This window comes from Capricornis sumatraensis, chromosome 19 (genome assembly GCF_032405125.1).
Source record: "Capricornis sumatraensis isolate serow.1 chromosome 19, serow.2, whole genome shotgun sequence".
Taxonomy (NCBI): domain Eukaryota; kingdom Metazoa; phylum Chordata; class Mammalia; order Artiodactyla; family Bovidae; genus Capricornis; species Capricornis sumatraensis.
Window position 1 is genome coordinate 12,790,042 of NC_091087.1, and position 10,498 is coordinate 12,800,539.

General features: G+C 49.6%; 1 non-coding gene across 1 annotated transcript; it reads left to right on the plus strand.

Moving 5' to 3' along the window:
- On the plus strand, positions 1-72 carry TRNAQ-UUG (transfer RNA glutamine (anticodon UUG)). The gene has a single exon. It is a non-coding gene; the product is annotated as a tRNA-Gln (tRNA).
- Positions 73-10,498: the final 10,426 nt, after the last annotated feature.

Consider the following 10,498-nt stretch of genomic DNA (forward strand, 5'->3'; position numbering starts at 1 on the left):
TCCCTGGTGGCTCAGAGGTTAAAGTGTCTGCCTTTGATGCAGGAGACCCGGGTTCGATCCCTGGGTCGGGAAGATCCCCTGGAGAAGGAAATGGCAATCCACTCCAGTATTCTTGCCTGGAGAATCCCATGGACAGAGAAGCCTAGTAGGTTACAGTCCATGGGGTTGCAAAGAGTTGGACACGACTGAGTGATTTCACCTTCACCTTCACCTTCAAAGTGATTTAGCATGAGGGTCCAGGGTGGGGACATGGAAAGAAGATGAGGGCCACCTGTGGGAGCCCACACCTTTAGTTACACCTGAGCCAGATGTTCAATCAATATGCCCAGTGATGGCTGTACTGGGTGTTAAAACCCAGTCATCCTTCCAGACCATGGCCCAGTAACTACTGCTGATCCCCCAGCCCTTTTCCAGAGACCCACCCAGGTACCCAGCATCTAAAGGATTAACATCAGCTGTTCTCCAGGAGGTGGGCTCCAGGATCCAGTGCAGTCCACCATCTGCCACATCTTCTGACTAAGTGATACCCCTCCAGCTCCTGGGTTGAATGTGGTGATGACAAATTTCTTATTGCCTATGTTTGCACCAAGCTCAAGATTCATCTTTACAGTAAAATTACTGCTGACATCTGTCTGGGAGAAGATTCAGCCTCAACATGCTGCAAGGAGGAATCACAGGCACCCTTTTCCAGCTTGGTCCAGTAAGTATTTAAGCAAACGTCGTGAAGGGGAGAGTTGGCCACCCAAGCACTCACTGTCCTGCTCATGATTTTAGGCACTCAGAGTGTCAGAGCTGGTGGGATGAGGGCATGGCCTGGGGAGCGGAGTGTTTTCCTGGCTAGCACAGGGTGTGATTTTTGGCTCCTGGCCTTTGACATAGTTTACTAATCCTTTCCATGCCAAGAGCCTGTGAGGAAGGGCATGTGTGACAAAGATGGGGTGAGGGTGGGGTGTTCCTCCACTTGCCTTTTTCTGAAGCAGAAGAGGGGGATACATGACTACTATTGATTTTAATCTTTACATGTATAGCAAATGAGATCTGAGCCATTTTAGTTGTTAAACAGAAGTTTTCAGATGACATATTTCACATTCCTTTTTGTATTCAAACACCAGTGAGAGAACTTCTGGCAAAAAGATCAACTCCATAGATGCTTGAGTGATGGAAAAAATAGTGACAGTTTTTCCATTGCAAATCAAAAAGATATGATCTTATGCTGCTGCTGCTGCTGCTGCTGCTGCTAAGTCGCTTCAGTCGTGTCTGTCTCTGTGCGACCCCACAGACGGCAGCCCACCAGGCTCCCCGGTCCCTGGGATTCTCCAGGCAAGAACACTGGTACAGGGAAATGTTTATGAGAAGTGATATTAAGGGGGGGGGGGGAGGCAAAACAAAAGTTGGCATGTATACACTAATTAAAAGTGTGTAAAAGCAGTTCTAAATATATCAGCAAAGATCAAATGGAATCTCAAAGCTATACCACTGGCTGGACTTTCTTCTGAAAGCAAAGTTAAGTTTTAAATTGATCTTGTAGATTTTACTTTGGGATCTGGATGGATCCAGGAGGCGGGTGGCAGGCTGAAGGGCTCCCCAACTGTTCTGAGGATGTCTGGTTCCAGGCCCTCTCCCAGTTCAGACACAGAGGCCACCCGCATCAGTCGTGGATAACCCATCTGAAGGTGACCTCAGATGAGGGGTTTGGAATGTTCTCCAAGATAAGAGAGTGAAAGAAGGAAATGTAATGGGGCAACCTGTAAACTCCAGCCTCTGCATGAAACATACCCAAGCGCAGGGGGCACATGTGCCCAAGCGACACAGTGGTGTCTGCTAGACAAAGGCACCGGCCCTTGTGTTGGCCTCCAGGGAGCAAATGAAGGGCCTAGGGGTAGGGTGGGAGTGAGGCTGCCCTGGACTCCACCTCCTATAGGTTGAGGGGGAAAAAAAGCAAGCATTTCTTGTTCTATTTTAAATATTATTTTAAATATTTAAATGGGCCTCATTGACGCACACAACCAGATTCCAAACAAGATATAGAACATTCAAACCCTGTCCATGCCTTGGTTTCCTTCCCTCACCGCCTGCCAACCCCACCCCACCCCCCCACCCCCCGCCCCCGGCCCGGTAATGGCGGCTCCATGTGGCTGCAGGTCACTGCACAGCGAGACAGTGTCTCAAAAGAGCTACCGTTTCCTTGAGTCCTCGCACCCAGCGTTTTCCCTAGTGGTTGGACAGCGGCTGTCACACCCTCGTTGTTTTGAAAAGAAGGGAAGTAATAGTGGGAATGAGAAAAGCAAGAAACAGGCAGTGATCTGTTAAATAACCCAAGATAGCTTTTGGCAATCAAGAAGGCAGCCCAAGATAAGCAGAGTTTGTATCTTAATAATATCAACCACCTCAGATATGCAGATAACACCACTCTTATGGTAGAAGGCAAAGAAAAACTAAAGAGCCTCTTGATGAAGGTGAAAGAGGAGATTGAAAGAGCTGACTTAAAACCCAACATTCAAAAAACAAAGATCATGACATCCAGTCCCATCACTTCATGGCAAATAGGTGGGGAAACAATGAAAATAGTGACAGATTTTATTTTCTTGGGCAACAAAATCACTGCAGGTGGAGACTACAGCCATGAAATTAAAAGACTCTTGCTCCTTGGAAGAAAAGCTATGACCAATGTAGACAGCATATTAAAAAGCATTATTTTGCCTACAAAGGTCCTTATACTCAACTACGTATGGATGTGAGAGTTAGACCGTAAAGAAAGCTGAGCGCTGAAGAATTAATGCATTTGAACTGTGGTGTTGGAGAAAACTCTTGAGAGTCCCTTGGACTGCAAGGAGATTAAACCAGTCAATCCTAAAGGAAATCAGTCCTGAATATTCATTGGAAGGACTGATGATGAAGCTGAAGCTCCAATACTTTGGCCACCTGATGAGAAGAACTGACTCATTGGAAAAGACTGATGCTGGGAAAGACTGAAGGCAGAAGGAGAAGGGGACAACAGAGGATGAGATGGTTGGATGGCATCACTGACTCGATGGGTATGAGTTTGAGCAAGCTCCAGGAGTCAGTGATGGACTGGGAAGCCTGGCGTACTGCAGTCCATGGGGTCACCAAGAGTCTGACATGACTGAGTGACCGAACTGAATAGTATACAGGGAAGACAGAACATTTCCTTTCCCTAACCCAGGAGGGGTATGTGGGCTGGGAGAGGGGTGGGTCAGGAAGGGTGAGGCTTCAGGGAAGCTGGGAACTGGGGCTGAGGCCTAGAAAAAGAGAAGGGGTCTGAGGTAGGGTTGCCAGATAAAATATAGGAAGCTGGTTTAAAACTGAATTTCAGATAAACAATGAATAGTGTTTAGGTATAAGTATGTCTCAAATGGGCTTCCCCAGTGGCTCAGCAGGTAAAGAATTCCCCTGCAGAGCAAGAGATACAGGGGCTGTGGCTTCGATCCCTGGGTCATGAAGATCCCCTGGAGGAGGGTATGGCAACCCACTCCAGTATTCTTGCCTGGAGAATCCCATAGACAGAGGAGCCTGGTGGGCTACAGTCCATGAGGTCACAAAGAGTCAGACACAACTAAAGCGACATAGCTCACATGCAGGCAAGTCTCAAATACTGTGTGGTGCTGCTACAGACAAGGAAGCCCACACATAGGTTTTGGGTGGGGCTGGACCAGCGTGATGTCTCACCTCCCAGCTGCAATATTTCCAGACCCTTGTCCACGGGAGACTGGCTTCTCCCTGGTGTAGGAAACCATGTTCTCACTTTATGCAAGAAAACCCTGAGACCAGAGGGCTTGAATGAACTGCCCAGTCTCTTTAGTTGCTCACCTGGTCAGTGGCAGGTCTGGATGCCCACTGTGATCTCAGATCCTGGGGTGCTGCCTGCACCTGACTCCAACTCAGGGCCTCTCAGATGATCACAATGGACGGGTACCTGCCCAGCCCAGTGGGTCACAGTCATAGGTCTCTTTGCACTCTTTCACCTTGGGAAGTACCACACCTGGAGACCTTCAAGTCTCTGCTGGAACTGAGGTTGTTGCCAAACTATGATGCAGCCATGTGACTACGACCAAGACACCCACGTCGTGAACCCACCCACTCAGGATGTTGATGCCACAGTCAAAATGCCCCCTGCCTGGGACAGACGCCTCCTGCCATATTCCTTGTGGGCCTGCTTCCAAATTGGATCTCAAGAAAGCAGATAAATGAAGGAAGAACCAAGCCTGGAAGTGCGCACTAAGGTGACTCTGTTTTCAGTTCGGTTCAGTCACTCAGTTGTGTCCAACTCTTTGTGACCCCATGGACTGCATGCAGCACACCAGGCTTCCCTGTCCATCACCAACTCCCAGAGCTTACTCAAACGTATGTCCATTGAGTTGGTGATGCCATCCAACTATCTCATCCTCTGTCGTCCCATTCTCCTGCCTTCAGTCTTTCCCAGCATCAGGGTCTTTTCAAATGAGTCAGTTCTTTGCATCAGGTGGCCAAAGTATTGGAGCTTCAGCTTCAATATCAGTCCTTCCAATGAACATTCAGAACTGATTTCCTTTAGGATGGACTGGTTGGATCTCCTTGCAGTCCAAGAGGGACTCTCAAGAGTCTTCTCCAACATCACAGTTCAAAAGCATCAATTCTTTGGCACTCATCTTCCTTTGTAGTCCAACTCTCACATCCATACATGACTACTGGAAAAACCATAGCTTTGACTAGATGGATCTTTGTCGACAAAGTAATGTCTCTGCTTTTTAATATGCTGTTGAGGTTGGTCATAACTTTCATGGCTGCAGTCACAATCTGCAGTGATTTTGGAGCCCCGCCCCCCCAACAGGTAAAGTCTGTTACTGTTTCCATTGTTTTGCCATCTATTTGCCATGAAGTGATGGGACCGGATGCCATGGTCTTAGTTTTCTGAATGTTGAGTTTTAAGCCAAATTTTTCATTCATCTTTCACTTTCATCAGAGGCTTTTTAGTTGTTCTTCGCTTTCTGCCATAAGGGTAATGTCATCTGCATGGTAGTGTTTCTGCCATAAGGGTAGTGGTCAATCTGTATTGATATTTCCCTTGATTCCAGCTTGTGCTTCATCCAGCCCAGCATTTCACATGATGCACTCTGCATAGAAGTTAAATAAGCAAGGTGACAATATACAGCCTTGACGTATTCCTTTCCTGATTTGGAACCAGTCTGTTGTTCCATGTCCAACTCTAACTGTTGCTTCTTGACCTGCACACAGGTTTCTCAGGAGGCAGGTAAGGTGGTTTGGTATTCCCATCTCTTTAAGAACCTTCCAGTTTGTTGTGATCCACGTAGTCAAAGGCTTTGGTGTAGTCAATAAAGCAGAAATAGATGTTTTCCTGGAACTCTCTTGCTTTTTCGATGACCCAGTGGATGTTGGCAATTTGATCTCTGGTTCCACTGGGTCATGGTGGAGAGTTATGACAAAACTTGGTCCACTAGAGAAGAGAATGGCAAGCCCCATGAACAGTATGAAAAGGCAAAAAGATAGGACACTGAAAGGTGAACTCCCCAGGTCGGTAGGTGCCCAACATGCTACTGGAGATCAATGGAGAAATAATTCCAGAAAGAATGAAGAGACGGAGCCAAAGCAAAAACAACACCCAGTTGTGGATGTGACTGGTGATGGAAGTAAAGTCTGATGCTATAAAGGGCAATATTGCATAGGAACTTGGAATGTTAGGTTCACAAATCAAGGTAAATTGGAAGTGGTCAAACGAGATGGCAAGAGTGAATATCAACATTTTAGGAATCAGTGAACTAAAATAGACTGGAATGGGTGAATTTAACTCAAATGACCATTATATCTACTACTGTGGGTAAGAATCCCTTAGAAGAAATAGAGTAGACCTCATAGTGAACAAAAGAACTATACAAAAAAGATCTTCATGACCCATCATCACAAAGGTGTGATCACTCACCTAGAGCCAGACATTCTGGAATGCAAAGTCAAGTGGGCCTTAGGAAACATCACTACGAACAAAGCTAGTGGAGGTGATGGAACTCCAGTTGAGCTATTTCAAATCCTAAAAGATGATGGTGGCTCAGATCATGAACTCCTTAGTGCCAAATTCAGACTTAAAGTGAAGAAAGTAGGGAAATCCACTAGACCATGGGAATCTGTTTTACCCATGAATAAAATGAAGCACTGAGAAATTAAGCACCGAGAAACTAAGCACCCTGCCTACTGTCACCCAGAGCTTCAGTGGAAGACACAAGTTGCACACAGGCATGGTTAGACAGCACCACCAACTCAATGGACATGAGTTTAAACAAATTTAAGGCGATAGTGAAGGACAGGGAAGCTGGGTGTGCTGCAGTCCACGGGGTCATAAAGAGTTGGAATTGACTCAGCCACTGAACAACATCTGACCCCAGATCCTGGATGTTGAATAACCTCCCTGTTTTCCTGTCTTTCTGGATGATCCCAGCAGTCCCTGTGTGATGCTGCAGTCCACAGCTGTCTTTCCTGGTCTCCCAGCTGCTAGGTGGCTGCCCAGGGCGTGATTCCCTGCAGCAGTGTTGTGGAGAAACCTTCCCTCCTCACGCCCAGCTACCCCCAGTGGCAGCATTTGAAGACAAATGCTGCTCATTCTTCCACTTGCTCGGGTCTGGAAGGAGGAGTCTTCTGAATCAAGCAGTTGTAGCTGTACAGCAGGAAAGTCAAGGAAATTCACAAGAGCAAGCTACAAAGATGCGTTGGTGACTCTGTGCAAGTGTATGTTGGGGACTGCTTCAACCTCTCTTTTATAGATGGAAAGATTGAGGAGGCAGAATACGCTTGAAGCGCTTGACCAAGCTCATGTAGCAGATGAAAGAGCTGGGGTGGAACCCAGCAGGATTGGTGCTCTACTCATGGGCCAGCAGCAACGCCATCACCTGGGATCTGCTAGACATTCAGAGCTTCCCGACCCTCCTCGACTCCTTGATCACCGTCTGCTTCTAATAAGGTCCCAGGTAGTTCATCTGCATGGTGCAGTTTGAGAAGCAAGCTCTGGAGATTGGTCGTATGTTTCATCTGGGTTTATTGGACCATGTAGCAGGTGTTAGGAGCATGGCCGGCACGAATCTTTTTTGCTTAGTGCTGTATATCCAGCACCTAGAACAAGGCCAGCATATAGTGATGCTCAGTAAATGTTTACTGAGTGAATGGATAAATGAATGAATGAATTTGGGTATGTCTGACTTAGGTCCAGGCTCAGAATTCCTCAAAGACTTTCTCCTGCATTACCATGGGGCTTCTGCCAGGACTGGGACCCCTCCTTTCTGGCTGTCTTGTTGGAAGGTGCCTCTGGTGTGGGGACCACATGTCGTTTGGAATTATCTGCTTTCCTCTTTTGCGGAGGTAATCATCAGTGCCAACACCGCCCAATGTTGGATCAAATCACACACATTCCAGAAATCTCCCAGGAAGCAGCCCCTCTCCCAGCCACGTTCCTCATTCCTTCCATTTGTTCATCAAACCATCTTCATCTCGGGCTGTTGTTCCGCTGCTCACACGTCTCAGCTCTTTCACATACCTGAGAGTTATTTCAGCAGCATTTCTCCAGCATCTGCGAAGGGTTTTATTTTTGTTCGGTGAAAAGGCTTCAAAGCCCTCTCTCTGAGCTTTGAGTTTGGCGTGGATGATGTGAATCATTTAATGGGAATTGTTATTTTTTTTTTTCAAGGAGGAATTATTCTCAGCAAAGTCTGGGACTGGCCTGAAGGAGACAGACATCTCCAGGTAGAGGGAGCATCCTGCTGTTCTCTGGTAAATCAAAGAGGAACAGGCGGCTCCTGCCCCCCTCATGCCTGGCCTGACCCCAGCCTTTCATGTGCAGCGGCCACAGGGAGGAGAGAACGCACAAAACCAGAACAAACCCCCCAAAGTAAAGGCTTAAAATGAAACCATTTCACAGGGACAATACTCTGTTCTTCTTTAAACTCTACCCAAGAACAAATGGGAGTCTTTTTTTCAGTGGAAAGACTGGATTTGGGCTTTTATCCTCAGAGGCCTTTATTTGGGGTACCTCTCTCACCTCCACTCCTTTCATTATTTCAGAACTTCTTAGAGGCTGGGGTGGGGGCGGGGAGGTGGACAGGAGCCTCCAACCTGCCCCAGGTGGGGACCCACAGCCTGGGTCTGGGGATGCTTGGTCTTGGGCCAGCTCGGGTTGGGGGAATAATGAAGGGTCAGCCTTTGTCTCTGGGCAGTCAGTGGGGAAGAAGTCAGGGAAATCATAGCGCCAGGACCCTGTCCAACCCCAAAGCAGGAGCTGCCTTGCCGTCTGCCTTTCAACACATAATACATTCACAGGGAATGCTACCACACCGCTGGTGCAGCTGGGAAGAAATCTAGATACTAAAATAAAATACCGTCATGTAGCCCCAAACATTGTCTTGCAGTCCCTCTGGGTCCCACACAGTGTGTGAGCAGGGAAGGCCGCCAGAGGCACAGGCTGGCTCAGACAGTCTCCGGGGTTCAGGGTTAGATGCTGCTAATTGCTCCAGTGGAGATCGCTCCCACTCAGCTAAACGTGCTCTGAGAGGCGACAGGAAGCCAAGCTTGGGTATCAAATAAAAGGCTGCTATTTTCTTGGGAACAAGCCTTTCTAACCAGGGATGGACTGACAGGCCACTGTGGCCTTGGCCACCTACTCCTCCAGACCCTAGGGAACCTTCCCTGTAGAAAGTCCTCCCAACCGGAGGGGACAGAAACACGCAGACTATGTGAGAACCAGGCTGCAGCCAGTTGCTGTCCTGCACCACCCAGCACGGGGCAGACCCAGTGTGCCCTGAGCAGAGAGGCACAAAGAACAGGAGACAGAGCCAGGGGTCAGGGGGGCACACAGGGAGGGGCCCAGGAGCCCGGCCAGAGAGGGAGGAGGAGGGCCATCCCAACGGCCTCGGCAGAGTCTCTGGCCCTGAGGACACTTGCCTGCCTGTGCCGCGGCCAATCTCATCTCCCTCCCTGGTCATCCTGGGCTGACCTGGGTCACCCAGGGGCTCCCCGGGCAGCAGTGCAGCTGATCCCTTCTTCCAGCTCTGCTTCCTGAAGTGCCCTGTCCCATGGGTGGTAGCCTCACTTTGCTGCCCAATGCCCAGGCTCATTATAGACGGCTGCCCACCACTTCGGCTGACCAACTGTGGATGGAGCAGAGTTGAATCAAGAGAGCCAGAGGAGCCTGGGAGGGGTGGGTGATGTCACTGGGGCTTTAAGTGGCCCCGAGGTGCTTCTGGGCTCTGGATGGATCTGGGCTCCAAGCCTGGGTCATCCTCTAACTCTATGAGTCCTTGGCGATTTAATAGCCCTAGCAGCTTCATCTTCTCTCAGGCAGTGGAAACAGCAGGCTCTGGTCACCTGCACAAGGAAACTAAATGTGGCTTCCCTTCTCTGAGGCCCAGCTCTTGGGGAAGAAAGACAGAACATCCCTCCTACTGAGTCACTTTGGGTGGACCCCTTACCTGTGAGGTGAGCCGGTGTGCAGGACCTAGACACTTTCCTTCTCTCTCTTTCCCTAAAGCGGCACAAATCAGAATTCCAGCATATAAAAGAGATAAGAGCAGAGCTGCCTGGTTGAAGGTGGAGTGTGAGGGATGGGGGACTGGGCAATGGGTGAGAAGCCCCCACCTTACACTGGTGGCTGCCTCCACAACCCTTCGTGAAGCCTAGGGTGCCTGGGACCCCAGTTGGAACATCCCTCTGAAGGCCTAGCCTTCTCTGTAGTCAGTTCAAATGTGGCAAATAGAGCTCCTAGCAGGAAACCTGACCCTCCAGCTGCCAAAATCCTTGTGCAGGCCTGTGCAGGTACTACAGCAGCATCCACAAAGGGCGGGGCAGCGAGGGCTCGACGTGGTGGAGACAAAGGCCCACCTGGGCTGCATCCAGCCCTGAGGAGGCCCCTGGGTCCACACGTTCTCTGCCTCCCTGTCACCGGGCTCCACCCCTGTCATCCCCCCACGCATAGGTGGCTGCTGTCTTAATGACGCCTCCCCCCGCACGTCCCCAAGGCTGGCACACCCTGCAATTATGGTCGCTGTTTCCCTGGCTCTCCATCCTGCCTGCCTCGCCTCCCCACTCTCTGCCGCTAATTGCTGGGTTTGCCCTTCACTGTTTCCGCGCAGTAACGCTAAGTCCCGTCCCCCCTCAGCCGCACGCGCTGTCTGTTTCAATAACTGCAGAGACAAAAAGAAATCAAGATGGTCTCAGCAAAGTATTTCCCTTAGCCTGGGAGAAGGGGGCATTTGAGCAGGTTCACCAGCGCTTCTCAAACTGGAAGCAGCACTTGAATGACCCTGGGATTTTTCTAAAAGGTAGACTCTGGTTCTGTGGGTCCAGGGCGGGGCTGGAGACTTTGCGAGTCCGACCAACTGGCTGGCAATCATCTGCAGGCCTCGGTGTTAGCTCAAAGGTGCCAGGACGTGCACAATGAGAGGCAGGGAGCCAGAACTGGCCGGGTGCTGGGAGCAGGTCCCCCCACTTCTACCTGCCTCCAAGCTGA